Source organism: Peromyscus californicus, unplaced genomic scaffold (assembly GCF_007827085.1).
Source record: "Peromyscus californicus insignis strain IS unplaced genomic scaffold, ASM782708v3 Scaffold_11__1_contigs__length_118956290, whole genome shotgun sequence".
In the NCBI taxonomy this organism is placed as follows: Eukaryota; Metazoa; Chordata; class Mammalia; order Rodentia; family Cricetidae; genus Peromyscus; species Peromyscus californicus.
The window spans coordinates 77,935,724-77,963,202 of record NW_026294402.1 but is presented as its reverse complement, the minus strand read 5'-3'; the positions used below and the strand labels follow the sequence as shown (position 1 = coordinate 77,963,202).

The following is a 27,479-nucleotide window of genomic DNA, read 5'->3' as shown; positions in this document are numbered from 1 at the left end:
TCATGCTCAGTTGGCTAATCATCAGTGGAATGTAAACCAGACTATAATGAGATGTCATCTTACTTTCATTTAGAATGGCTATCTTCCCAAAGACAAAAATAACAACAATCGGTGAAGACACAGAGGAACGGGGACACTTATGCAACTTCTGGTGGAAATATAAATTAGTGCAATCATTATGGAGATCAGTATAGAGGTCCCTCCCCACCCCCAAACTAAAAGCCGATCTATCGTTCAAGCCAGCATTCCTTTACGTCCAAAGGAGATGAGATAATTTTACCAAAAGGGTTCATGTACTCCCGTTTTCACTGCAGGGCTAGCCACAGGCCAGAAGTCCTTCAGAAGAGGAAACTGCAAAGAAAACATGGCCTATTTTATTCAGCCATAAAAATTAACCAAGTCCTGTCACATGCGAGACGTGGATAGAACTGGATGTCATTATGTTAAGTGAAGTAAGCCAGACTCAAAGGACAAATGCCACATGTTCTTAATCACTAGTGAAGTGTAAGATGACAACTTTTCAGAAGAACGGAATGAATTCCACTAGAGGGTGGGGCAGATGGGCAAAGGAGAAAGACGTAAGTTCAATTAAGGGTACCAAACACAGAGTGGAGGATTGTTTCTGATACGTTGTTAGTACAATAGGGTACACACAGGTCAACACAACCTATGAAATGTCCAGAAGAACAAAAATCTCCCAATACATAAAAGTGACTAATGGGCAGATTTCTCAGCAGTTAAGTGTTTTCTAGGCAAGCTAGAGGATGAGAATTTGGATTTCCTGAACCCATGTAAACTACAGGCATCCTAGCCTTTGGCCCAGGAAGCTTAGATAAAGCCTGCCTGTAATTTTAACTTTGGAGACAGGGGATTCCCTAGAGAAAGTTTGCTGGTGAGACTAGCCATATCTGAGAGCTCTGGGTTTGATTAAGAGACCCAGACTCAATGAAGAAGGTGGAAGAGAACTGCAGAAAGATTCCCAATATCAATCTTAGGCCTCCACACACAAGCATGTACATTTACAGGTCCAACTGTGCATCCACACACATAAGAACACACACTCTTTTTCACACATACATACTACACACACACACACACACACACACACACACACACACACACACACACACACAGACACATCACAAACACACACCATATATGAAAAAAACAAAGTGAAAGGAGCTAGGATTATTGGTGCATTGTGTATCCCATAACTCAAAAGACTATGACATGGTAGAATGACAAAGAGTTTGAGGCCAGCTTGGATTACACAATAAGGGTATGAGAGAGAGAGAGAGAGAGAGAGAGAGAGAGAGAGAGAGAGAGAGAGAGAGAGAGAGAGGTTTAGTACCTAGCTGAACATGGAAAGCAAGCACTCTGGAACATGTATGCTCTTTATCATGTTTTATTTTAAATTGCTATGCTCACCTTATTTAATATGTCTAGTAGTTTCTCACTTGAATGAAGTTGTGTATGAAAAATCACTTTGTTTAGGTCACCATCCTGACCCTAGTTTAAGATGGATTTTAGGTGCTCGATAATTTGGTAATTTGGTGAACGGGTGAGTTGATTGCTGATGATGCAAAGGTCAAGGCATGCAGAGCATCCAGCTGGAATGGCAGGCATGCAGGGCACCCAGCTGGAATGGCAGGCATGCAGGGCACCTAGCTGGAATGGCAGGCATGCAGGGCACCCAGCTGGAATGGCAGGCATGCAGGGCACCTAGCTGGAATGGCAGGCATGCAGGGCACCCAGCTGGAATGGCAGGCATGCAGGGCACCTAGCTGGAATGGCAGGCATGCAGGGCACCCAGCTGGAATGGCAGGCATGCAGGGCACCCAGCTGGAACGGCAGGCATGCAGGGCATCCAGCTGGAACGGCAGGCATGCAGGGCACCCAGCTGGAACGGCAGGCATGCAGAGCATATTCCTGATATAGCTCTTTCCCCAACAGATTTGGAAACAAAGAAGAAACCTGAGAGTGTCCTGAGAGGATCGTGGTTCCTACTTGGAGGTGTGAAGATGGCCTCCGAGAAGAGATGCTGGCACTCGCTGAAAACTGGTGCTGGAATTTGAGACAAAATCCAGGCCATTTATGCAGAGTGTGACCTTTCTGGAACGTTGAATGCAGGAGATCCAGGACATCGTGAAGGGACAGTACAGAGAAGTCTTCTCAGCTTCATCCCTGGGGGTCCAAGAGTGAGAACCAGCCCCTCAGGGAAGGAGAAAGCAGGTTGCTGTGTCCTCTTTGTGACCAGCCTTTCTGCTGTATCTGTCACAACTGAGTTTCTCCTTTCCTCCATTTCATCATTTTTTAAAAAACTGATCCAATATTTTTTATACATTTTTATTTCCTACATATTGTTTGAATTTGTTGGACCTTCTTTGTACCCACAACCATGTGTGTAATTCAGACCTCTCTTTATCTTTATTTGGATTCTTTAGTTGCTTCCTCTGGTCCTCTACCTTCTGGACACTGTTTACTCCTTCTTCACTGTCCTACCAGAATATTCTTCCTAAACTATTAACCTGGTCATGCCACTAAATGGCTCAGAATTTTTCAGTGGCTTCCCAGGATATCATACTGTCAAAACTCTTAATTGACCACCTCTTACCTTCTTAAACATGGCATCTTGAGACTCTCCTGACTCTCAACCACCCCTCTCCTGACCAGACCAGTTCACATGTGCTCCCCCAATCACACCCTGCTGGTCCACATGCCTTTGATACTTTCCTATTGACAAACTCCTTTAAAAAAACTTTTCTTTTTGTTTCTTTGTTGCTGATCTTTGTACCATCCATGAAGGTCTGATCTGAAAGCTACTAATGTTTGTGTTCTCAGCACCCATCAAGTGTGTAGTAGGTACATGGACAATGCACCCTAACCAAATGACAGACGAGAAGAATAGCATTCCAAAGAGAAGGATGTGGTGATTGGAGAAGTCAGATGGACGGGCAAACAGCACTTAACTTCATTCGCAGAGAAACATCCCTTGGGAAGGGGAGGTGCACTGTCAGTGATTGTGATTATGAGAGCTGGCATAGCTTGATAGAGTAATGAGTTTGGGGGAGATTTTATTTTTTTTTAAATTGCAACTTCATTTGTTCTGTTTGTTTGTTTGTTTGTTTTAATTTGGATGGAGAAGAACGAGTATACTTAAGCAACCTGAAGAAGAACCATTGCCAATTCAAGAAAAAGAATAAGTGGACAGAATCAGCCCCACAGGAAGAGATGAGCTCAAAGGCGCAGTGGGAGTGGACACTGCATGATGGGCTAACACCTGGTGCCTTTTGTGGTAATGACTGTCTTTACTTCCAAGGCCTGACACCACTTTCCAAGTCCAACTTTACAAGCTGAGTGTCTTCAGGAAGCATGATTCCCACTGTATTTTAAGTGAGTAGCACAGAACACAGTTCCAGAATAGAAATCCACAGGAATTGTGCCATCATGTTAGACTGCAGTGATGTTCCCATAATAGCATGGAGCATGTAGAAGCTCAGAGAATGTGGGATGGGTAAAGGGGTGTCTGAGGAGTGTGGGCAAAGCAAGTTTGATTTGTGATCAATGAAGGAAGTATTGAGCAGGACAGGGGTTCTGAAATGATCGATTCTATGTGTCATGGTTTGGTTTGAAACACATTGCAAACAGCTCTAAGCAATGTATCAGCTTCTCATGTCAACTGTTGACGTCAGGATATTGCTACTGTCACCAGTTAAACCCCCTTAGGCTGTAGGTGTGAACCTGAGGCCAGGTGGAACACTCTGTAGTAACAACAAGCAGGGTCTCCAAAACACATAGCTGCCCAATTTCCACGAGAGCTTGGCTCTCTCGTCCCAGAATTTTCTGGAAGCCACATTCTAAGGAAATGGGTCATGCATGGGTGACATTTACAGGGGTCACTAAGTTGGAACCCAGCTTGCCGCCCTGCTTACTCCCAGCTTGTCCGTTCTGTGGAGCCACTGACTGATGCCAGAGACTTTTTCCCTCAGACCTCTTTTCTTGGAAACACCCCCTCTTTTTCTGTGTGTCTTCTCCCCTCGGCCTTCTTCCTCCCGTTCACTAGGACATGGGCTAGAAATCATGTACAGGAATTCCTTGAGTTCCTTTCCTCTCGTCTCTCCTCCAAAGCACTTACACGGTCACCTCACAGAGATGGGAATGAGTGGTGGGATCCAGTGAAACACCTTGTGATCAAGTCTTCTATGAAAAGACAAGTTTGGGACATCAGGGACAGAAGACCGATGTCTAACTCTTGACCTTCAAATGGTGTTCTGAGGTGAGTAAGTCTAGAGAAGCCTTAATCAATACAGGGAAGAGAAAACAGAAAATGCAGCGTATTGCTGGATAGAGTTGTGGTTCCAAATGAGTTTGACAGACTGGGATGTGGGGTAAGATGACATGATATGGCTTAGTAATAGAAAGGCCAGATGCCCAATCACAGACTGTTGTACACCCTGTGCTGTGACCTAAGAATTAATAGAAGAAACTCAGATAGGCACAGACAGTCTTAAGCAGCAGCTCCTATGTGAGGTTTCTAGGGGAATTTCACTCGATTTCAGGCTCAACCTCCGCTGTATAGAGACTGAGGGAGCGAATGGTCACCTGGGATTTGGGCCAACCTGAGCACAGCTTTAGGGCATGTTCTGCACTGCATGCCTCAGTTTACAAGGATACAAACTCCTCCAGAACCTCTGGGAAGTGTGGCAAGACTACAGGAGGAGTGGAGAGATTGAAGAAGCTGAGGGTCACAGTGAGGAAAAGAAAGCGTTTGGAAGAACTGGGCATTTTCTTTAAGCAGTGGAAGCAATGTCTGTTTGCTCAAATCCATTATACAGCATGACAGTATTTACCCACGACTTATACACACTCTGCTGTGTCTGTCTTCATCTCTAGATTACTTATAACAGCCAATGCAATGTAAATGCTATGCTATGTAAATGGTGTCACACCGCAGTGTTTCAGGAACTGTGGCAAAGGTCTGGACATGTTCAGTGTGGTTATAATTTTTTTGAAAAGATTTTGATCTGAGTTTGCTTGAATCTATGGCTTTAGAACTCAAAGATATGAAGGGCTGGCTGTAACTGGGGGCAGGGTTGAGGAGGAGATGAAGAGATGGGAACTTGAGAGAGCAGGTTGGGTAGGCTGGGTGCAGGAGGCAGTTTGGGGGTGGGACAGAGGGCTAGGAAGAAACCTGCTGCCAGGGAAACTCTCAGGAATCCACAAGGATGACCCCAGCTAAGACCCCTAGCAATAGTGGAGAGGGTGCCTGAATTGGCCTTCTCCTGTAATCAGATTGGTGACTACCCTAACTGTCATCAGAGTGCCTTCATCCAGTCACTGATGGAAGCAGATGCAGAGATCCACAGCCAAGCACTGGGCCGAGCTCTGGGAGTCCTCCTGAAGAAAGGGAGGAGGGATTGTATGAGCCAGGGAGTCAAGGTCATGCTGGAGGAACCCACAGACAGAGACAGCTGACCTGAGCTCATGGGAACACATGGACTCCGGACCAACAGTTAAGGACCCACCTAGGTCATCTGTATGTGTGTGATAGTTGTGTAGCTTGGTGTGTTTGTAAGGCCCCTAGCAGTGAGATCAGGACCTGTCCCTGGCATTTAGCTGGCTTTTGGAAATTTGTTTCCCATGCTAGTACACTGCCCAACCTTTATAAAGGTGAGGAGCTTGGTCCTACCTCAACTTGATGTGCCATGCCTTGTTCAAGCCCATGGGAGGCCTGCCCCTTTCTCAGTGGAGATGGAGGAGGAGTAGGTGGATGGGGAAGCGGGTGGATGGGAGGCAGGGGGAGGAAACGGCAGGAGAAGGTGGGGGAGACTGTGACCATTATGTAAAATAAAGAAAAAAACATTAATAGAAAAAAGGAATTAGGTATTACTCCTGTCTCTCAGGAGTAATGCAAACTATTCAAAACCAGAAGGGACAGGAAAGTTCCATTTAAGAAAGAACTCCCAAATATTTGGATCAATCTATAAATGGAATGCATTATCTGGTGAATTAATGAGCAGCTGAATCAAGTGATCTCAAAAGTCCTTCAAATCTAAGAATTAATGATTGATGTACTTTGAAACCTATTAATGGATGTAAAAAAAAAAACAGTAGTAATCTGGTATAAATAGCTTTTCAGTATTTTTCAAACAAATTTACATGTTATTTATTCAGACTACATAATATTCAGACTACATAATTGTTCTTAGTATCTTTTGTATGTCATATTGAATATGACTTTCTCATGTAAAGCAGAAGACATTTTCTTTATCATTAAGAATTTTTATAATTTTTTTATAGGCCATATGGCATAGATTCTCTAGCTTCCTATTTTGAGACACACTGTCTCCAGTGTTCCTTTTTTTTTTTTTAATTTTCTTCCTTTTTTTTTTTTTTACATTTTGTGTGTGTGTGTGTGTGTGTGTGTGTGTGTGTGTGTGTGTGTGTGTGTGTTTGGATGCATGTGGAATTCACAGGACAACTTGCAAGAGTTGGTTTTATTCTCCCATCTGTGGATCCTAGGAATGGAACTCAGGATATCAGGGTTGGTGGTAAGCACCTTTTCCCACTGAGCCATGTTACTGGCCCTGCCTCCACTGTTTTAATAACTACAAATAATCCTGCTGTAAATCTTCATACTGTAACGTCAACAAAAATGACCTCATTATCCAGAAGAACAGACTGATGAAACTATCAAACAAAACAAAATAAAGCAAATAAGAAAACTAACTTGCTCTTTTGGGGGTTTTTTGTTGTTTGTTTGGCTTTGTTTTTGAGACGGAGTCTCACTCTGTAGTCCAGCCTGGCCTGGAATTCACTATGTAGTCCAGGCTAGCCTTGAGCCTATAGCAATCACTAGTCTTTCAAGTAAATGCTCAGGTTACAAGCATGAGCCACCACACATGGTTTAAATTTATTCCTAACATTTTAAAAGCATCTATTTTCCTTAGTTTGGAAACATTTTGAGGCAGAAGTTCTGGTTTTTAAATGTCTATGCAGCAATGAACCCAACATTTTATGTGTTAGGTTGGGTATTTTTTCCATTATAAAATTACACCCCTTTGTATTAAAAAATGTCTCAGTGTACAAGTAAAAAATATAAAACATTTAATTAAATATGTGAAGCAGATCACAAGCATAGTAGTGTAAGCAATGCTAGTAACAATATAAAATATAGCAGTGACTTTTGAAAATGTAGACAGGATATACGAGGTATTTCAAATTATAGTTCTACATAATAACTAAGAGTACCGCATTAGATAAAGATACATTATTTTAAAATAATGCTGTTTGTGTATTTCATTTCCCAATTCTGAGATAAGCACACTAAAAGCTAAACACCTGAATGAAGAAGCCTTTGAAAGCAAAGATCACAGGAATGGATGGGGTGGGGGGGGGTGGGGGGGGGTGGGGGGGGGGTGGGGGGGGTGGCTTTGAACACATCTGAAATGGTTTCCCTTCACAAATAATTACCGATCTCATCAACTCAAACCCTTTTAGTTTTGTAACCTATGATTTGGTCAGACAAAAGTGTGTGCGAAGGTTTTATTTGTAAATAAAGCCCTTTAGAACGCAGGCATAAACCTAATGCTGGGTCCAGTCTGCTTTTTCTAGAAAGCTGCTTTTTGTTTGTTCGTTTTTTGTTTCTTAATCTTAAGACAGGCGATGCTTATAGAAATTATTGAAATAATTATAGAAATGGTCAGTCAAAGAAGACTGAAGGTGAGCTCTGACTCAAGATGGCAAGTGTCCAGGAATACACTCTCTTCCGTTATCTGGATGGCTTCTCTGCCAAAGTGTCTGCTCAAGGGAACAGGGTGACCAAGCGCTTACTCTCATGCGCAGCACAAAGCCACCCGGCAGAACATTCCAAGGACCTGGGCAAAGACTTTCATTAGGAGCTGCACCTCAGTCACCTATGGCTTTAGGATAACACGAGGCTTTTGGGAGCCTTGTTACTTGACAATAGATCGCCCAGCCCAGAATAAATTCTCATCACCCTCCATTTTCAGAGGATGGGGCAATCTCTCTCCTGCCATGGAAATCAGACTTTCAGCCTTTGGCCTTTAGGGTGGACTGCACTTAATTTATTCTTTTTAAGTCTCAGGTGAAGTCATCCTCATCCACAGCATCATCTGGTCCAGGAGGCTTCCCAGTCTGCTCTGTGGAGTTTGTCCAGATGCAAGCAGTAACTCTGACAATCAGGCGAGCTGGTCACTCTGGACTCAGTGTGACTCGGCAGTGGCTGAGACTAGGTCTTCTGGGCATAGACAGTTTTGTACCTTGAAATAGTTGAGGAAAGTGCTGAACAGAAAGGAAGGAGAAAAGAATAAAGAAAAACTGTGTGTTTGTGCATGCTTGTGCCCATGTGATGTCACTATAAGATTGTCCTGTTCGAAGATTCCTCCTTAGCCATACTCAACCCGAATCCACAAGAAGCCATGTATTCTGGCCTGGCTCAGAGAGAGAGAAAGAGAGAGAGACAGAGAAAGAGACGGGGGAGGGGGTATGACAAGGTCAATTATAAGACAGGAGGCTTTCCAGAGAGGTAGAGACTATACAGTAGGAAATGTGGTAGAAACATGACCAGGCATCCACACAGGGCACTCTGTGAGTCAAATGGGTCTGATGTCTTGTGGTCCAAAGTCTAGTACCAGTTTTTGACATGCATTTTTGGCTTTCTTTTTTTCTCTTTTGGTGGCATGTTTTTTAGAAATGAAAATACAAATGCATACAGTTCTAAATCCATAATGCTGTAACATAAAAAGGTAAAACTACCTAGAATGAATACAACTTTCAGGGACACTGATTCCTCCTTCCTGCTCTACTGTCTACAGCTCCATCCCCAGGATCAGCTTACCTGGGGTCTGTGACATAAGGATTCAGTCCTTCACAATCCAGAAGGCACACCATCACACTGCACCTTCTCCAGGCCTTCCTATAATAGTGTGCATTAGTAGAATTTATGTTACTGCGTAATTATAAGGTGGAGTTACAAAATAGATAATGAGTTTCAGTCCTTGGGAAACAGCTCCACATCTGGCCGGATTCTGGTGTTTCAATTTCTTATTAATGGTCTTCCAGCCATTCTAACTTGTCCACTTACAAAGGATCGTTCTGATATTTTTAAAGTCCCCCATAAGTTCTGTGGTGAGATGCAAGTTCTGAGACTGCCACGTTCCTGGCCTGAAGAGCATGTTTACAGATTTTTCCATGATGCCCTTTCATCTCCATACAGACAAGAGAGACGGCTCAAACACGAAGGCAGCTCTGCCCTGCATCCACAGACAGTTCAGATCCTCAGCCACGCCCCTGTGTTTAGTTAGGAAAGCCCGGTCCCTCTGTGGGAAGAAACTGGCACTCGGTGCACAGCTCTGCCACCTCCCTGTGCTTCTGAGAACTCTGAAGTTCACATGTCCTTAGGCAACTGTCAGGTTTATCAGATAATGCATGAATACCTGTCAGGCTTTTGCTCAGCTCACCCTTGCCTCCAACACAGTTCAATTTCCGTCTTTCCGGAGTGCTTTTCGATTCTATTTCTCATTCTTCCATCAGCATTCACTGTGCCCTTCATATGCTTGCTCCCACCCAGCCTCTTCCACACTTGCGACAGACAGATTTCCACCTGGAATGATGCACTGTCTCCCTGAATCTCCAAAGCCCGGCAGCCCTTCCTTTTGAAGCAAGCCCTTCTAACTTCCTCCATTCTGAAAGTCCCTGCTAAAACTCCTTCTAATTTTAGTTTCTCCCCTCCCTGACCTCCAAATGAACTTATAATCATATACTCAAAAAAAGCTTAGTTGGAAAGAACCTTGGAGGACATTCAGTGTAAGCGCCCTGTGAGGGCTGCTGCTGGCCCAGTCCATGTCTGAAAGCATTCCCCTACTCCCCCAGAGCCAGTTCAAAGCTTTCCTAACAGAGCAACAAGCTGCTGCCTGCATCCTCTGTGTCCCCTACGACAAAGCCAAGCACAACAGAGCCATTTGCACAGGACTTGTTTTTAAAGAAGATACAATGAGCTCAAAATCACCCTCAGAAATCACAGTCATTAACCAGGGGTTGTGGTAAATACAATTTTCTGTATGTGGTTTCTTATTTCAGTACAGTCATCAAGGTCTGTTTCTTCTTCCATCTTTGGAATAGACTTTTTTTTTTAATTTGGTTGAACGTTACATGTAGATGTTGACTTACAATTAAAGGCTACTTCCTATAAAACACTTTTAGGGATCACATTAATGGAGGGGGTCACAATGTGAGAAGCATCTGGGATAACAACAAGCATGTGCTCATTTCAGGAGGGGTCTCAGCTTCCTTCCCTAGTGATGAGCTTCAAATAATTCATAGAGCTCTGAGCCACCCACAACTGTTTATACAGCTCTTGTCACTTGGTGGTCTCTGCTGAGTACCACTGTTCCTCTTTTACCAAACAGTTCTGTGTTGATGTTACAAACTCAGGCTGTCTCAGAAAGGGCACGCATCCAGGTGCAGCTGCAGAAAGGGCAAGAATCCAGGTACAATGCAGAAAGGGCATGCATCCAGGTGCATTTACAGAAAGCGCCTGCTTCCAGGGGCAATGCAGAAAGGGAATGCTTTCAGGTATAATGCAAAAAGAGCGTGCTTCCAGATATAATACAGAAAGAGCATGCATCCAAGTGAAGCTGCAGAAATGGCATTCATTCAGGTGAAGCTGAAGAAAGAGTGTAGTTGGAATTTTATTTGGGCACTGGTTGGCAGCCCAAAGAAGTCTCCATGTCATTACTCGGGAGCTGGCTGGTGGGACAGAGAAAGAGCTCGGCTACAAAAGGACATGCTTCCAGGTGCAGCTGCAGAAAGGACACGCTTCCAGGTATAATGCAGAAAGGGCATGCATCCAAGTGCAGCTGCAAAATGGCATGCTTCAAAGTGAAGCTGCAGAAAGGACATGCATCCAGGTGCAGCTGCAGAAAGGGCATGCTTCCAGGTATAATGCAGAAAGAGCATTATCCAGGTGCAGCTGCAAAAGGGCATGCTTCCAGGTGTGACTGTGTGGAGTTTGGATAAGAATGGCATAATAGCAAGCCTCCTCCAAGAGGCAAGCAGGAAGTGAAGTATTTGTGTTGAAGTTCAGGCAAATCATCAGATGAAAACCTGCAAGTTCGCAGTCCCTCTCAGGACAACAACAGTCAGTCAGTTGCGGCTTTCTTGGGACAGCGGCTGCTGTGAGTTCCCAGCAGGAAAGCATCTTGGCAAGCACTAGAAGTGTTTGTTGGCTTACAATTCAACCCCAGTTCTAGGAAGCCCAGAACATAAAGTCAGAGGTTTAGAGAGAAAGTGGGGAGGAGCTTTGAGCACGTTACATTAAAAAAGAAGAAGAACAATAAAATTACCTTTTTCTCCATCCCACCTCTAAACAGGGATGCATGCCCACACGTGCACACACCACCCACTGGGACCTTCAAACTGGTCTGTTCAGATTTCTGAGCCATAGAGCAGGAATGAGGCAAGCAGGGGACAGGAGACCCCCACCCCCACCCACCCACCCACTGCCAGCAGAGCAGCTGGTTCAAATATGTTGTTCGCACTGATCATCCCAGCACGACTTTCTTTGATGAGAGGGTTTGAGAATAAGGAGAAGAGGAAGAGGAGGAGGAGGAGGAGGCACAGAAGAGGGATAGGCAGAGTGGGAGTTAAAGCTAGATTCTAGCAGCAAAGCAATGTAAAAGATCTTCTGGGCACAGGAGGTCTCTGTGCAGGGACTAGCCTAGCCATCACTCTTAGGGTTAATAGCTAAATGTCATGAAGCCTGCCTCCAGCCTCCACTCTGCTCACTAATAATCGTCCTTTTTAAAATTTTATTACTTTATATATGTTGTTGAGCTGACAGTGTTCACCATGGGACATCACTGCAGGAGATGTAACAAGATGGTTTTCTCAAGCTTACTCTTGGCACTTCAGAAGAACTGAATGGTTTTTATTTTTCCAGGGTCTGTGTGATGACAGAGAAGCCTTTGGGGTACAGCTGGCCTATGGATGACTCCAGTGAAAACTCTTAAAGTCCCTGCCCGTGTGACGGAGTGGACACAGGGCAGTTGGGTGAGAGTGAAAAGAGACATTGGGTCTTATATGAGTAGAGGCAGGACCTGTGGGCCTGAGGGAGTGGTGCCAGGAGGCTAGGCTGAGGGAGGAGAGAGAATGGATCCCACTGGAAAGCCAGCAGGCATTGATCAAGAGACCCTGCACGCCCAGTCGAACAACTTTTGTTCCTTGAGCAAAAAGAAACATTGGCCTGCCTGACTTTCCTTCCTCCCTCCTTCCATCCTTCCTCCCTCCATCCTCTCCCTCCCTCCCTCCCACCCTCCTTCCTTCCATCCTCCCTCCCTCCCTCTCTACCTCCCTCCCTCCATCCTTCCCTCCCTCCATCCTTCCCTCTCTCCCTCCCTCCCTCCTAACTTCCTTCCTTTCTTCCCTTTTCCTCTTCTTTTCAAGAAGATAATTGGCTGATGTGCTGAGATTAATCTGATGAAAGTGGGGAGGCGAAGCTGGCAAAAAAAGAAAAGAAAAGAAAAAAAACCTCTCGAGTTTTGGTTTCTAGAGAAACCCAGAAATGGAGACAAACCTACTTCTTCCCCAGGGCTGTGGTGAGAACTAAGGAGAAATGATTGCTGTCATTGCTCATCTAGGGCCTGTGTTGCAGGAAGTTATACAGGAGATTTGGGGCTGTCCTCTTCCTGTGGTGAAATCTCAGCTCCCTGCAGGAGCTCAGATCCGGGGAGAGGGCGAGTCACTGTTAAAGAGGCAGCAAGAAGAGCGCATGCTCCACAGGACTGTTGTGAAGACCTAAGCCAGGGCGAGCGAAGAGATTAGAAAGTGGGTTGCCATTGTCTAAGTGAAGGGTGTCCGAAGGCTGTTGTCAGCCACTGGAACGGAGCAATTCCTGTTAAGATGGAGAATGGGGACAATTGCTTGAGAAAGACCAGGGACAGTAAAGATAACCCCCAGGTAGCTCTTTCTCATTGGCAGCAACAGACAGTTTGAGGAGAGCAAACCCAGCAGGGCCGCTCCTGAGTTGGTTTGCAGGGGCGCAAGGGAGCCGCATGGTAGCAGTCAGTGCTGAATGCTAGAACTGAGGATCCTGGTGAAGACCACACGCAAAGGAGTCCAGTGTTTCTAGTGTTACAATCAGTGGTAGAAATTTCTGAGGCAGGAAAATAGAAAGCAAGGTCCAGAAGACCTTGCACCAGGCCTTACTAAATTAACACACGAAAAAAAAAATGGATGAAGAATGTCCAAACGTCTCTGTAAAATCCAGCCACCAGTGCATGTAGTCACTCCAGTGTCCTAGAGTAGCCCGTGGCTCATCATAACGCTAAAATGACCATGGGTGGCAGTTTAAGATGGCCCCTTTGAAGCTGCTCGCCTCTCTGGTCAGCAGGCTTCCTCCCTTGGAAATGGGCACTTTCTTAATACAGTCTCTGACTTAGCTTGCTACTATCCACATAACTTCATTAAATTCTTTGTTCTGGACTCCTCACCAAACAAAGTATCTACTGTATCATCATGACATTGATTGAGATGAAGAAAAAGAGAATAAAGAGAAAAGATGATAAGGGATAGATATTTTGAAAAGCATCTTTTGTGCTTTATTTTTTTTGTGAGGGATAGTTTTGTTTTTGTTTTTTGTTTTTTTTTTCTATCAAAGGTAATTAGCCCAACAAGGGCCCATATTCTCTGAACCTCCCCCTTACCCTTTGCCCCGATTAGCCAACCACTTCTGATTGTAAAGTCGTTTCCACCAATGGGGTGAGACACAGTCACCGCCTATATCAAGAATAAAACACAGATGCTATCTTGACTGAGTATGTTCACTAGCCCAGTCTGGGTTCTGCACACACCCTTCTTCCAAAAAGGAATTACCTTGCCAAGTTACTTTCACTATGTTCATGTGCTCCTTTGTGTGACACTGAGGTTATTATTTTCCACCATACTGAAGTATAAAGTGTTATTTCTTTCATAGTCTATTTCAAGAATTGAGGGGAAGAAGAAAGCTGACATGTGGTTTTTAGGAAAGGTCCAGATTATAGAAGTAATGCAGTCGTCCCTTGGTGTCTGTGAGGCTAAGACCTCCCTCTGATCAACACGTCCTCAAGTCCCTTACGGAAGTTGGTATAATACTTGCATATTTTCTAAGTACATGCTGCCGTATGCTTTGCCTCCTCCCTAGATGACTGATAGTGCTGAATACAATGTAAATGCTGGGTGAGACCTTACACTGTATTGCTTAAGCAACGATGATAAGAAAATAGTATGTAAAAAACAGAATGTATCTATTTTGTAACCTTATAGACACATTTTTTTTTAAATTAATTGAATTCCCACTTGGTTAACTGTGATGGTCCACTGTGAAGTCCATGGTGGTGTGTACAGTCAGGATGACATCAGAGAGAAGCAATTACACCAAGTCCCTCCATGAACATTCAGGAGTATTTCCTTACAATTTATTCCCATATCAACGGGAATCACACACCTTAAACGCTTTTCTATTGCTTTTGTTGTTGCTGTTGTTGTTCACTTAGAAATGGTCTGGTCTGTCCATGATCGTTTTCTCTCCTTGTAGGGATTCTAAGGAAGCATCATGATGCATGGTAGCTGTGTTCACAAGCACCTTCACCCTGGGAGGTCAAACATAAGGTCAAGGGGCACTGTCATTTTATAAGGACTTCAGGAGCTATCACTCCCCAAGAGAGCAGCTCTTCCATCTCTGGGGCTAGGTTATTGCTCACTCATTCTAAGGAAATATAACCATCATATAAAATATTTAAACCTCAATTAACAAGGACAGCTGTCAACAGTTCAAGTGCAATTTACATCCAGTCACAGTCAATCAGCGATGTCTTTCTAGAAACAAACAACCGCATCCCCCGCACATTGCACACTGGTGAGAAAGGATTTTTTGCTGCCTGACTGGAACACTCCACCATTCCTACATATTCATAATAAACACTTGATTTCACGAGATAAGCTCAAAGACTATTTATAAAAATGTGAGATTTTTTTTTTACAAAGTGCTAATTTTATTTACTTTGTTATAAAAAAGATCTCTTAAGCTTGAATTAGAGAGATTGCTCAGTGGTTAGGAACACTTGCTGTTCTTGCAGAGGACCTAAGCTCAGTTCCCAGCACCTACATCAAGTGGCTCGTCACCACCTGTAACTCCAGTTCCAGGGACTCCAGTGTCCTCTTCTGACCTCTGAGGTTACTGCATGCACATACTGCTCATACAGATGTATGGCCACACATGCATGCACATGGATACAAATAAATTTTAAAAAACAGTTCCTGAAAGTCTTGCAAGCTGAAGGGACTATTCCAGGAAGGGAAACTAGTGAATGATTGTTAAGGCTTACACATCTAGGTTGTCTGTCGAGGTGTAATTCATCAGTCTCTCATTTATCTATCAGAATGGTTTTCCTTAGTTTTCTCACCAGGAAACAGAAAAAGGTGAGATCGCAGCTTTGCTGGCTTTGGACTGTAAGACATACAGCCAAAGGGGGTGTGGAGAGACTGGATTCCCTTGGATGTGTCTCACCTGCCCAGGAGCACAGCGAATCACTCAGCCAGCCTGAGCAGTTCCAAGTTATTTATCTTTAGTAGCTGCAGCAAAAATTGCCCAGACAGTACCCATGGCTGGCTGGTCAAAAGAAGAGCAGAGAAAATCATATTCAAATGATTCATATTCATATTCATATTCATATTCAAAATGCTTACCCGCCTCCGGACCACTCCACGCTCTCCTACAAGGTTTGAGCCCTTTCGAGCTCCTTTACAGAGGGCCCTTCCTCCTCAATCAACACCTCCCAGCCCAAACTCCCTCACTGGCCGGGTACCTCCCCTACCTCTCCCTTCTGAGGTCCCTTCTCCGTCCATACTGTGATCCTCCCCACCCTCTTGGCTGCCAGACTCCTGGGACATCCATGCTGGTACCATCTCTCCAGGATCAAGCGGGCACCTATTCAGGATACATGGCCTGTCCAGCAGCTGGGACTCTCCACCCTCCAGTTTTCCAAGATGTCCCAATAAAGGGCCTGTTTGCTCTTCTGCTAGGCAGATGTTAATGATCTATTTTTTCCTAGAAACTTGCCTTCTTTGCTTCCTCAAGAAACAGACGCCTGAGGTCTTGAGGATGACAATTAACTGGATGCTCCTCCACTCACACCTTTTTTTTTTTGGTTTTTCGAGACAGGGTTTCTCTGTGTAGCTTTGCGCCTTTCCTGGATCTCGCTCTGTAGACCAGGCTGGCCTCAAACTCACAGAGATCCGCCTGGCTCTGCCTCCCGAGTGCTGGGATTAAAGGAGTGCGCCACCACCGCCCGGCCCACTCACACCTTTTGCTGAATGTGAGCTCACCAATTCCCGACTCCTCTTCCTCACATCACCCCATGCCCACAGGAAGTAGTCAGACTTGAACCCGTGTCCCTATACCCAAAGAGTCTGGAATGTTTGGGTGGAAGCTCCACCTCAACCCCTGGCACCCTGGCATTCCTATACCCAAAGAGTTTGGAATGTTTGGAAGGAGTCTGGTGGAAGATCCACCTCAACTCCCCTCCCCATCTCTTTCCCTAAACCTGCTACTTCAAAGCCCACCAAACACAGCTTCTCCCTGAGAGAGGCTTAAGACCACTCCCACAGGGGATATATAAGCGCCATCCCCGAAAACAGACACATGGTTCTTCTGGTCTCTGTCCCTGTCTCCTCTCTGCAGGCCGGGGAATTGCCTGGGAGTGCTTTACCCATTAAACGTGGGCTTCCCAATTCGGTCTGATTCGGTTTGCTGTGTCCTTCAAGGAGGCCTAAGACTTAACACACAGATAACAACTTTCTGCTACCACCACTGGATGTTCACCATTATCATGGTTTCTTTATGTCCTGTTCATATTTACAAACAATCCAATCACTGCAACTCCTTTGGTCTAGTAACTCAATGTGAGAATGCCACATGTTTTCTGCCCCATGAGGATATGTGGTCAACCATGACTGACTCAGTCTACTCCACCCATTGGAGATTGTGCTCTTTTTCAGCTCCCCAAATGTAAAGGTTACATGCCACCTAACTTGGAAAAAAAATGGTTAAGGCTGCCCTTACCAATATGGTAGCCACTAGTCACATTTCATTAGAGTTATCTTTTTTTTTTTTTTTTTTTTTGTGCTAGGCACTGAACTCAGGACACCATGACTGCTGGAACTAAATTTAAATGAATTGAAATGAAATACAATTTAAAATTTAATTCTTCAGCCACATAAACCGTATTTCAAGTGCTTGCTGTTCACACTTACTTAGTGGCTACAATGTTGGACATGGCAGAGATAGGACAGATATATTGGTATAAGTGAGTGTGTGTGTGTGTGTGTGTGTGTGTGTGTGAGATGTTTGCATGTATCACCACAGAAAGCAGCATATTAGGCTGTGAACGTATTTGTGCTGTGAACATCTGATCAAACATCTGTAGAGGGATCTCATAGCCTTCAAAATATTATAAAATTAAGATTATCTTTCTTGTATTTATCCACCTATAAAACCATTCAATTAAAAAATACTTTTCAGAGTAATTATTTTCTAAAAAGTTATTAATGTATTTGATTTATTTGTAGTAATATAAACATTTTAAAGTCTTTTGATAGTGACTAGCTGAACATTAAGATAATGTAGGTGCTGGGCGGTGGTGGCACACGCCTTTAATCCCAGCACTCGGGAGGCAGAGCCAGGCGGATCTCTGTGAGTTCAAGGCCAGCCTGGACTACCAAGTGAGTTCCAGGAAAGGCGCAAAGCTACACAGAGAAACCCTGTCTCGAAAAAAACCAAAAAAAAAAAAAAAAGATAATGTAGGCATAACATATTAGATTCACTTCAGAATTTCTGCACCAGTTTTCTGTGATGAGTATAACTACTACATATCTGGTGGTTAAAATAACAGAAAAGTATTTTCTCATAGCAGAGGCCCATGGTATGGAGTTCCTGGAGGGATTCTGCACCTCACATAGTCTAGCTTTGAAAGGCTGTGTGCTGACCCTCAGGCTCCTTTCTTCACACAGACTTTTCTTCAGCAGCCTGCATGTCTCTTAGAATGGATGGAGAGATGGTTTTTAAGAGCACTTGTGACTCTTCCAGAGGAACCAGGTTCATTTCCCAGGGACTCAGATTCAGCTCCCATCACCCACATCGGACTGCTCACTACTACCTGTAACTCGAGTTCCAAGGGATATCACACCCTCTTCTAACCTCCTGAGGCAGCTACATGCATGTGGTGAACCACACATACTTTCAATTCCCAAATTAATGAGATTATTGTAAAAAAGGAAGACGTTGCAAAAGAGTGATGAAATCCAGAGGATCATAAGGTCATACCTCAAAAACCTATATCCTTAATGATAAAATCTAAACTGAAGGATGGATTTCTAAATACCTATGACCTATCAAAGCTAAACCAAAAAGACATAGATCCACAGACAGCTATGAGATTGTCACAGTAAAAACAACACACAAAAACAAACATCAAGAACTTCCAGACTAAAAAAGCCCAGGTCCAGATGAATCCACTGTTGAGTTCTACTGGCCTTTAAAGAAGAACCAAAACCGATACTCCTCAAATTAGTCCATAAAATAGAAGAGGAAGGAGTGCTTCCATCATCCCAATGCCCAACGCCAACTAAAAATACAACAAAAAACCCCTACAGAGCAATCTCCTTGGTGAACAAAAAAAGTCAAAGTTCTCAATAGACTATTAGCAAACTAAATTCTAGAACACATCCCAAAAGATCATCCACCATAACCAAGTTGACTTCATTCCAGAAATGCAAAGATGGTTCAAACATGCAAATCAATGAATGTAACCCACCACAATAAATGAACTGAAGGACAGAAATCACATCATCATCTCAACAGATGCAAAAAGTGGCGGGGGGGGGGGGGGGGGGGGGGGGGGGGGGGCTGCAACAAAAATCTAATATCCTTTCACGATAAAAGCCTTAGTGAGACAAGGATAGATGGAACATGTCTCAATATAATGAAGACTGTATATAACAAGGCTGTAGGTAACACCATGATAAACGGGGAAACATCTCCACTAAAATCAAACATAGGACAAGGAAGTCCACTTTTCCACTCCTATTCAATATATTGCTTGAAGTTTTAGCTAGAATAACAAAACAGGAAAATAAAATAAAAAGGGATGCAAAGAGGAAAGGAAGATGAAAAAATATTTTTATTTTCCAATGATATGATTCTATAGGTAAGTAACCCTAAAGACTCTACCTGAAAAACTCTCACAGTTGATAAACACCTTCAACCAAGTGGCAGGATACAAAATTAACATTCAAAAACTCAATAGACTTTCTGTAAACCAATGGCAAGTGTACGGAGAAAGAAATGAGGAAAAATAATCCGAGCTACAATAGATGTGCATGTGTGCTCATCAGGGCCCTGAGACTCCTGAGTTTGATCTGTCCTGAAAACTTCCTCCTTGAGGATTAGCTTCCATGGTACCTGAAGGCACCATGCAAGCTTCCAAAGGAAGGAAGCCACCAACAGTCCCATGTAGCTTGGAGGCCTATGAACTACAGCAACCACTAGCCTGGCACAACGACCTCAGGGGTGAAGTAGTGGCAGGTATACCTCGGTGGTAATCAACATCCCCCTGATTTGAGTTAAGATCCATTCAACCAAAGGAAAATCGCCTGGTATTGGAAACCTAGTCAACCGCCCAAAGCTAGTCAAGTCATGGACCTTGAAGGACAACTTAAAACCAACCACCACTTTACTAAACCAAAAGAATCCTTAACTACACTCTAAGTATTTGTCCTTATACCCACAGATAAGTGCCATCTTCACTCCTCATTGAAGATACTTGTCTTTGAAACAGATGGAGACCATTCCAGAAAGCTACAGCCAATGAAAAATACAGAGTCGTGGAGCTCAGTCCCAACTGTTATATCTGCAATGCAATGCCTGCAGTTAATGCTCATGGGTCATTGTGAACAGATCTCTGTTGTAGGTTAGAGTCCTTTGAGAATATGTCTAAGAATGGTACAGCTAGAGCATATGGAAGTCCTATTCTTAGCTTTGAATTTTTCTCAATCTTTTTGAGATTATAATATATCATTTCCCCCCTTCCCCTTTCCTCCCTCCAAACCTTCCAATGCATACCCCTCCTTGCACTCTTTCAAATTCATAATCTCTTTTTCTTTAATTGCTATTACATATATATTTATATATTTCTAAATATGTAAATATAACCTGCTCCATCATATAATTTTTACTTGTATGTATATATTTCCAGGGAAATAGTGATATTTGCACATTCATGCACATTACAGCTCTAGACACAATAGAGGCAGGAAATGGAATCAGCCTAGATCTTGTCCACAAACTGATGAATGAATATTGAAAATGTGGTCCATATGTAGTGTAGAATTCTACTTCATTGTTAAAGAGTGAGACTGTGAGATCTTCAGGAAAATGGATGGTACTGGGTAGTATTATACTGAGTGAGGCAACTCAGACCCAGAAAGACAAATACCATATGTTCTCTCATATATATATATATATATATATATATATATATATATATATATATATATATATATATTCTAGCTTTGAATTTTTAGATTCCTGTATTTAAACTGAGGGAGGGTCTGTCGAAGCCAGGAACCCATAAAGAAGCCTTATAAATTGGAGATAGTAAAGGATATCCTTGGAGTAGCAAGGATCCTGTGAATGAAGTCTTAGGCAGGGGTTGAGGTGGGGAAATGCAGAAGGGCAGGGGGAGGAAAATGACTAACAAAAATTGATTATGTATTTAAAAAAGTCATATAGAAACCAACATACATAATTTTTTTAAATTATGCCTAAAATTAAAAAAAAAGAGTTTGAAAGGGAGGTACCACTCATGAATGGAGAAAGCTGCTCTTCCAAATCATGGGCTTTTAAACAAGAAACCAGTCAGTGCCGGGGAGATATCTCCCTAAGAGTTGCTGACCAGAAAGTTCTCAGAAGTCTCCATAGTATGCAGGCTTTCGCCATTGCTTTTGGTTGCACACCAGAACTAGATGATAAGACTCTCTGGCTGGAGGACATCACACATTTTGGTTACAGGACGTAGAAAAGTCAAAAATGGAACTGAGCTGGAAAATCCCTCCTTTCTGGCTAGCATTCATAGTGCCTGGAGGCTATGCAACTTCCCCAAAATTTCATGGTTTCATTCTTTCTTTATTAACGGAATAGAATCTCACCATTTTATGTAACCTATTTTCAATGTCTATTTAATTGATAGACATATATGCTAGTGGGTGAGAAAATTCATCAGTGGTCTCGCCCAGCTGTAGACCATGTGTGCTACAATGCTGACCCAACAAACATATACCCACTGGTACAATAGTGGCATGAGTCTACTGGGGATAATAAACTACTTTGTGATTGTATTTGAGGCTCACTCCATGAGAAGAAATGCATACCTGATGTTATAAACCTGGTCAAAAGCCTATGGCTGGGGAGGGAAAGGACCCAAGGGAGGGACACATTACTCTCGTTTCCTTAAATGAAATGAACATATTGGCAAACTGCCTTTAAGTTGTTGTGTTTATACCCATAGACTACCTAGTTCAGCTGTCAGCCTGGGGTGGAAAAAGGCTCCTCTTCTTCGAGGGTGACAGTTAATATAGAAACTCATATCCAGTCAAAGTGCTAAGAAAAAAAAAATGACTGATGAGCACTCAGCCTCAACTGGGACTCCATTCCCACCCCACCCCACCCATCAAGACCCAGAGAATGGCACAGAAGAGAGATTGGAAAGAGCTAGGACCTGAGGATGGGGAGGAGTGTCCTGAGATGCTCTGGATAAGACATTGCCATGTCAACCATGAGCACACAGCAGCTAGGGACATCTGCACAAGTTGGTCCTCCCGACTTTCCACCATGGATGGAAGAAGTACCCATGAAGATCCATCTCTTCCTGAGGAGCTAACAGCTGTTCAGGTTTCTGGAGGAGGGCTGCCATATTCTCTAATGGTGTAGATGGTGCAGTCACAGGAGGACTATGGAAAGAAGTGGGGTTCCGAGGGAAAAAAAGGAAGGAGGCTATAAAAGGCTATCAAAGGGTGATGAGAAATGACTATAATCGTGTGTGTGTGTGTGTGTGTGTGTGTGTGTGTGTGTGTGTGTTCAAAAATAAAGGAAAACTCTCAGTTCTGGGCATTGTGGAACTTGCATTTAGAAGTAGAGACAGAAAGTAAAGGCAGTAAAAATAGAACTTGTGGGTGTGCCACAAGTTCAAGCCCAGCCTGGTCCACATAGTAAGTTCCGAGCCAGTCAAGGCTACATAGGGAGATCCAGTCTTAACACCAACAACAAAGGGGCTATGAGATGGCTGAGTGAGTGAACGGCTTGCTGCGCAAGCATAAATTTAAATACCCAGAACCTACCTAAAGCTGGATTTTATAGCCTGTATCGGCAATCCCAGCACTCTCATGGACAGATGGGAGGCAGAAAGAGGACCCCTAGAAGTTTGTGGGCTAGTTAGCCTGGCTGGTATATGAAGTACAAATAAACAAGAGACCTTGTCTCAAACAATGTAGAAGGTGAGCATATGCTCTATAGCAACTCCATGCTCTCATTCACACACACAAATGCATGCATGTGCACACACGTGTACATATACACACATGTAAAGAGAGAGATTGCAAATTAAGTAGCAGTTCATTATATCTGTCATCTTTCTCACAGAAGTACCTTAATTGATCTGGTTTGAAAACTACTTATAAGCTGCAAATTTCAAGAACTACTCCCCGACATCCATGAACAAAGACCCATTTAATGCCAGTGTCAATATTGAAGCTTAACTTAAAAGACCTTGAAAAGATATGGCAGATGGCTTTACAGACAGACACTTAAGGATCATCACATATGGATTGCTTAGCAATTTCATTTCATGCTTGAAAATTATTAAGTTTATGATTACACATTTGACAGTGTTAAAATATAAACAGCTGAGAGGAAGAAACTAATATTAATTTAAAAAGGATGATTTCTAAATTTTAGGATATTATGCCCTAGATTTCATCGTGAGTACATTTTGTCAGATACTCACAGCTAAGGAGATGTATTTTGAAAAGTGTGGGGTTTTGTTGTGGAGTAACAGCAGAGAAGAGCAGACACCCAGCCCTTAACCATTGCAAGGGCTTACAAAAGGGAATTAATGAGAGTGGAGCTCGGTGGAATAGTATCATGCAGCAGTGTAAAATGTATGAATGGACAAACACACACCAACATCTGGGGCAGCTGGTAGACCCTGTGGTCATACGAGCAAGAGAGCTATCCCTGACCCCCACCAGCTGCAACACTCAGGAGAGCAGGCCTTGCACCTTACCAGAGCAGCACAATAGAGCCAACCTGTCAGCAGAGGTGTGGGTGAGCCAGCCCTGAAGCTGTGAGCATGGGAGAGCTCTCCTCATTTCTCATCTGTCTTGTGGCAGCATGGGTAGGGGAATGAGCCTCCCCCTACCCCTGCTTCCCATCAATGCCTGAGGAGATAGGAGAGCTGACCCTGTAGTCATAAGTGTGGGAGACCCATCCCCAACTTCCATCAGCTGCAACATTTGGAAGAGCAGGCCCTGTACCTCACCAGGGCAGCACAATAGAGCCAGCCCTATTAGTGCAGGTGTGGGTGAGCCATCTCCAAAATTGTAAACATAAGAGAGCTGTCCCCATTTCACATCTGGTAGGCCAACCCTGCCGCTGCCCATGCCCAGACTCAGGGATATGACTTGGCCTGCCCCGTCATTCTCCCCATCTATGATCTGCTGGAGCACATGAAGGGACCTAGCCTGCAGACCCAAAGCTGCAGGATCTCCACAACACAGGACAACAACAGGATATCCAGGAGGAGCCCTAGCAAGGGCCCAACATTGATAGTGTAGTAGAAACCAGAGGCCTGGAACCAGACCAATGACTCTGCAGTGACCACTTGCAAGTAAAGATGAATGGACAAAGGGTTTCGTGACGTGACTCACTGTGTCACACTGCAGCTTCCATGACGAGATTTTTAAGTTTTGCCCTTTTTAAATTTTCTTTTCTTTTTTCTCTTAAATTTTGTTTTATTTGGGGGCGTGTACAGGGGCGGGAGGTGGATGCAAAGGGACTGGGAAATGAATGGGATCAAGATACATGATGTAAAAGACACAGAATAAATCAATTTTTTTTAAAAAAAATAAAAGGTATGGTCCTTCACGGTGGAGAAGGCATGGCATCAGGAATATGAGGAGGCATCTGGTCATACTGAACCCAGAGTCAAACATCAGAGAGAGATGAATGTTGGTCATTATTTTTCCTTCTTATCACTCACAGTTAGGGTGGGTCTTCCCATTTTAATTAACCAAATCTAGAAAGCTCCTCACATACATGCCCAGAGGTTTATCTCCTGGATGACTGTAGATCCTGTCAAATTGACAATTAAACATCATGGGTGTAAGAAACCTTAAAGGTATCCATTCCGGGTCTTTTAGGACAGGGCTGCCTGTCCATTAACATACACAGACCCCAGTTTGAACAATGCCATTCCTCATTGTCTTCTAACTGCTAACACACCCTTTAGATGGTTATCCATGTGAGTAGTGTGTGCCACACTGATGCGTTCATTTCCACCCTGGAAGCCAGGAATAGTTCGCATGACTTCTGTCTAGAGAATTTTAATTGGATGAGAATTCAAATTCCCATGTCTTACTTCATCTCTTCATGCCTTTTTGCACACTTGAATGTTTTAAGATTTATTAAATCCAGGTGTTCAGTAACAGGGCTTACCCAATTTCGTCATGCCAATCTTATTCATTTTCTAGTACTACTTTCAAAAATCTTCCTGAGTTAATATTTTCTTTCTTTGCCTTTTCTGTTTTATTCTTGCTTTATGGAGTTTGGTGTGTCGCTGTTGAGACAGGGTCTGATGGAGTTCAAGAATGCCTGGACCTTGCTATGTCTGGATCTGCCTTGAACGTCTGGCCCTCCCCGTCCATTTCTTAACTGCTGGCCCTACAGCTATGGACCACCATGACCAGCTACAGTTACACTTTTTGTTTAACTTGAGACAGAGTCTCCCTCTGTAACCCAGATTGACCTCAAACTCTCAGTAATCCTCCTGCCTCAGCCTCCCAGGTATAGGATTTATAGGTGTCATCTACCAAACCTAGCTTCTGAGACTTTCTTGATCTAAAATATTTTAGAAACTATATAATCTTATGAAAGGTTGTTTTTCTTGTGCTATCTCGAAGAAAGGCATTTGTATTGATTTGAGGCAAATTTTAAATTGCTTTCTAATAAAGATCCTAATGAGCACAGAGCACTCTGCTTCTGGGAACAAAAGTGGACAGCACAGCTATGCAACTCCTCATCCAAAATATTGCAGCATCACAATAAAAATATTTTTGCTTAAATATTAGCATTTCTGCTTGTCTGCAAAGAAGCTACATGAAACAGAAAAAAAAAATGTTTTTCCCAGGTGGTCCTTTTTGAATTAATATCACTAAACTAGACATTAAAAAAAAGGAATGAGGTCCTGAAATGTATAACTTAGGTCAAAATGTCAGTGCCTTGAACTTCCAAGGACACTGTAATTTAAAGCAAAGAGCTGGGTGTCCATGTGAGGTCAGCCTGGTTCTGACTCTGACCTCTGCTGTGTCTCATTTTTCTGTAGAGTTGATGTAGGTGAGCGAGGCAAAGGAAAAACAAGATGCAAACAGCTAGAGGTTGGTGTAACCAAAGAGCTATATTGTTAAGATCAACCCACGTGAGTCTATTTAATGGGTAATAGGGATTTATTAAGATGTAAATTGAGGAAATACAGTCATGAATACAGAACCGAGTAAACAGCTGAAGTCGTCCTCTGTTCTAACTGGGAGCGAATCCACCTGTAGGTCCGATCAGATCAGGAAGCAGGCAGCAGGGAGAAGGGGCTCGTGACCCTTCTCCCTTTCCTCTTAAGAGGTTAGCAAGAAGCACCGCCTCCTCATGGGCGGAGCAAATACCACTACATTATATTACTGCAAATACCATTACATTATATTACCGCAAAACCACCTCAAACCAGTTGGAACCAGCACGGAAAACTAGGGTGACAGTTAACTGTCCTGTACTTCATTATAATGGCATCTCCATCATCAACTTGATAGAACTTCAAGATGCACGGGCTGAAAGGATGGGAAAAGTCACACAAATGGAAATCAAACGTGAGCAGAAATAGCTTTATCATATCAGGTTGACTTTACATTACAAACTGTCCAAAGAAACATCATATAGCATTTCCTTCCTTTCCTTTTCTCTCTTCCTTCCTTTCTCTCTGTTTTCCTGTCTTGGTCTCTCTGCCTCTGTCTGTGTGTTTGTGTCTCTGCCTCTCTCTCTGTCATATGCACTCTATTCTAACTGCTCTGTGTCTGTTTGTGCTAATTGTTTCCATGTCCATCATATTCTATTTGTCGTCTCGTGTTCTAAGAAAGAACTAACAAAAATCTGTGGCCACTTTACTTGTGTAGCTTTGAAAACGTTCTTTAGCACTATGCCTAACTTTAAGATGTATGCATATGTATATGTATAATGTATAATGTGTATCTGTATATGAATTTGTGCACACGTGTGTGAATATAAGGGTTTTAAGGATATTTTTGATGACTACAGCCACTTTTGGAAAAACGTGTTTTTCAAGTTCCTTATTTTAACCAAGCTGAGACAAAATTCAACTCTAAAAATTTGGAGTTAAAACGGAAAAAAAAATGTTCTCTTCTGTTATACCGGTTTAAAGGCTCACAAAGGCATCTTGAGGTTTACTGATGATCTTAGTGTGTTTCATTACAGCCTAGCCATAATTTATCTTTTACAGTGCATTTGGGGAAACAACTCATCTCTGTGCTTTCATATCTTGAGAGAAAGATAGCATAATCCAGGCAAATAGCTGTTAAACAACTAGCATGCTACCGTGAAGGTAAGTGGGTGATTCAAAAGGGAAAATGAATGAAGAACAACAAAACAATTACAATGCATGATTTGTAGCCTGCCTTTGGTTGACTTGTGGACCCAAATGAGAATGATTTTTAAAAAAATACAATTCCTAAATGTTTATTAGAAGAAGTCTTAAATCTTGAGCAAATAGTTAATTTAAATTTGTTAAGAAAATATGGCCCTATTAACGTGGTTTTGCCTATATTGATAGTTGTTTGATATTTAAGATATTACATACATTTTTTTCTGTGTTTCAGGTGCAGTGTCTTGGGGTTGATCTAAAATATATTTGCTTTATATAGAAAACAACATTTTCTAAAAAAAAAATAAGGCAGAAAGGAACTGTCAAGTAAGATAAGAGATATAAATACATCTACAGCATATTTTGAATAAAGATTAAAGAAAAGGGTAGTGCTTTCAGATGAGGAGTGTTTTTTTTTTTCTTTTCTTTTTTTTTTTTTTTTTTTTTTTG

The 27,479-nt window shown here is 42.9% G+C and overlaps 2 long non-coding RNA genes across 6 annotated transcripts in view; both read right to left on the bottom strand.

Annotated features, from left to right (window-relative positions):
• The window catches only part of LOC128096163 (uncharacterized), a 73,202-nt gene that overhangs the window by 9,761 nt on the left and 35,962 nt on the right, over positions 1-27,479 (bottom strand). The gene's annotated exons all lie outside the window — the stretch shown is intronic.
• Positions 1,882-15,722, bottom strand: LOC128096180 (uncharacterized). The gene is made up of 3 exons (XR_008213556.1): positions 15,566-15,722; positions 14,504-14,648; positions 1,882-2,184 (listed from the first exon to the last, which is right to left on the bottom strand). It is a non-coding gene; the product is annotated as an uncharacterized LOC128096180 (long non-coding RNA).